The following is a 3,310-nucleotide window of genomic DNA, read 5'->3' as shown; positions in this document are numbered from 1 at the left end:
GTGTGTGTGCGTGTGTGAGAGAGAGAGAGAGACAGAGACAGAGAGACAGAGAGCTAGAGAGAGAGTGTGTGTCTGGCTTGGGTCACACTAGCATCCCTACATACTCCCTACAGAGGAGGATGGTGAGAGTTTGACAGCCTTTTCTGCAGCCATTTCAGTATTGTACTTTGTGCTATCTACAGTCAATAAGGGTTCTTCAGCTGTTTGGGGTTTTAGGCTATGTTTCTGTAGAAGCACTTTGTGACATCTGCTTATGTAAAAAGGGCTTTACAAATACATTTCATTGTAATGTCTGGAATGGAATGGATGGAACCTAGTCAAACAAGTGGTTTCCTTATGTTTAATGTGTTTGTGTAGAAACTATTGGTCGCTAAATCCGGAGAAATTACAGACCATGTAAAAAACTATTGGTCAATAAATCCGTCTAGACGTCTGAGTGGTCGGCTGGTATGACTTTACCTGTCTGAGTGGTCGGCTGGTATGACTTTACCTGTCTGAGTGGTCGGCTGGTATGACTTTACCTGTCTGAGTGGTCGGCTGGTATGACTTTACCTGTCTGAGTGGTCGGCTGGTATGATCTCAAGAGTCTGAGCGATTGGGTGGTACGACCTCACCCGTCTGAGAGGTTGGGTGGTACGACCTCCCCCGTCTGAGAGGTTGTCTGGTATGATCTCACCCGTCTGAGCGGTTGTCTGGTATGCCCTCACCCGTCTGAGAGGTTGTCTGGTATGACCTCACCCGTCTGAGAGGTTGTCTGGTATGACCTCACCCGTCTGAGAGGTTGGGTGGTATGACCTCACCCGTCTGAGAGGTTATCTGGTATGACCTCACCCGTCTGAGAGGTTGTCTGGTATGACCTCACCCGTCTGAGAGGTTGTCTGGTATGACCTCACCCGTCTGAGAGGTTGTCTGGTATGACCTCACCCGTCTGAGAGGTTGGGTGGTATGACCTCACCCGTCTGAGAGGTTGGGTGGTATGACCTCACCCGTCTGAGAGGTTGTCTGGTATGACCTCACCCGTCTGAGAGGTCGGCTGGTATGATCTCACCCATCTGAGAGGTTGTCTGGTATGACCTCACCCATCTGAGCGGTTGTCTGGTATGACCTCACCCATCTGAGAGGTTGTCTGGTATGACCTCACCCATCTGAGCGGTTGTCTGGTATGACCTCACCCGTCTGAGAGGTTGTCTGGTATGACCTCACCCGTCTGAGAGGTTGGGTGGTATGACCTCACCCGTCTGAGAGGTTGGGTGGTATGACCTCACCCGTCTGAGAGGTTGTCTGGTATGATCTCACCCATCTGAGAGGTTGTCTGGTATGACCTCACCCATCTGAGAGGTTGTCTGGTATGACCTCACCCATCTGAGAGGTTGTCTGGTATGACCTCACCCATCTGAGCGGTTGTCTGGTATGACCTCACCCGTCTGAGAGGTCGGCTGGTATGATCTCACCCATCTGAGAGGTTGTCTGGTATGACCTCACCCATCTGAGCGGTTGTCTGGTATGACCTCACCCATCTGAGAGGTTGTCTGGTATGACCTCACCCATCTGAGCGGTTGTCTGGTATGACCTCACCCGTCTGAGAGGTTGTCTGGTATGACCTCACCCGTCTGAGAGGTTGGGTGGTATGACCTCACCCGTCTGAGAGGTTGTCTGGTATGACCTCACCCGTCTGAGAGGTTGTCTGGTATGATCTCACCCATCTGAGAGGTTGTCTGGTATGACCTCACCCATCTGAGAGGTTGTCTGGTATGACCTCACCCATCTGAGAGGTTGTCTGGTATGACCTCACCCATCTGAGCGGTTGTCTGGTATGACCTCACCCGTCTGAGCGGTTGTCTGGTATGACCTCACCCATCTGAGAGGTTGTCTGGTATGACCTCACCCGTCTGAGAGGTTGTCTGGTATGATCTCACCCGTCTGAGAGGTTGTCTGGTATGACCTCACCCGTCTGAGAGGTTGTCTGGTATGATCTCACCCGTCTGAGCGGTCGGCTGTGAATACCGTCACCCGCTATATACTTATGACTGATTTGTCAGGTTCTGCCCACTATAGTGCTGTCCGGTTAGAACATGATGTTGAGTCCCATCACTGTACTCTTGATAGTCACCACCACACACACACACGCTCACAAACAGACACAGCTGTTTCCATTTGAAGACATCTCTATGATTTTGGTCATCTGAATGACTTGGAACCTTATTGTTGTGGTTATTTCAATGCACGCACAACGTTCAGACATTCCTGTTACTGTCGACAATAAAAAGTCATCAGAAACATGATGTCTTCTCCATTCACACGACGATAACACTCTGACCTGAGTGGGCGGGTGCATTTCCAAGTGCTCTGATTGATTGGGAATGGCAGGGCTATGATGGGTGAGGGATAACTAAGGTAACAAGAGAAACTGAAGGGACTGTAAGGGGAAGTAGGTAGAGAGGAGAGGAGCAAGACAGCCTTTTTTACAGTTTGACTTCGTTCCATTTATTCCAGTCCATCCTCCTATAGCTCCTCCCATCAGCCTCCTCTGTCCCCTATAAATATCAAGATTTACATGATTTATCTTTGGTGTAAAAAGGTGTACGGTCAACAAGTGCAGAGCCCAGAGGTTAACACACGATAAAAACATGCACTAACCACTGTCCCAAAGGAATCAAATCTCTATTACGTGGTTGAAGCGTGCTTCTGAACAATCCTCAACATATCAAGTGGTGGCAGGTATTCTAGTGGTTAGAGCATTGGGTCATTAACTGAAAGGTTGCTGGATTCAATCCCTGAGCTGACAAAGTAAAAAGCTGTCGCTCTGAACAAGACAGGTATCCCACTGTTCCCCGGTAGGCCGTCATTGTAAGTAAGAATTTGTTCTTAATAACTGACTTGCCTAGTTAAATAAATAAATAAAATGAAGAACAGGAATGTGTCTGACAGAGAGCTGGTGGTAGCTCTGTCCTGTGTGACCCAGTAGGCCCACCCCTGGTAAATACAGGCTTGGATGTTCAAAAATACATGTTCTCCATGTTCAAAAATACCCATTGCTGAGTTCTTATATGAGGAGTTAGTTAATATAGCTACTGTAGGGTTGCAGTCCCTCAGGACTCTCTCGTTTGGTTCTTGTTAGCAGTTTTCTTCATTTGATTCCATAGAAAGTCTGTCCTATTATTCCATCAAATTGTACCCACATTTCATCTGCAGTGCATACATCACTCTCTGAAAGTACTTCACCCAACACAACACAACACAACCCAACCCAACACAACACAACCCAACCCAACACAACACAACACAACCCAACACAACACAACACAACCCA

The sequence above is a fragment of the Oncorhynchus mykiss genome, chromosome 8 (assembly GCF_057628025.1).
Source record: "Oncorhynchus mykiss isolate SJ-2025 chromosome 8, ASM5762802v1, whole genome shotgun sequence".
Classification (NCBI taxonomy): domain Eukaryota; kingdom Metazoa; phylum Chordata; class Actinopteri; order Salmoniformes; family Salmonidae; genus Oncorhynchus; species Oncorhynchus mykiss.
The sequence above is the reverse complement of the archived record's forward strand: the minus strand, read 5'-3'. Positions refer to the sequence as shown.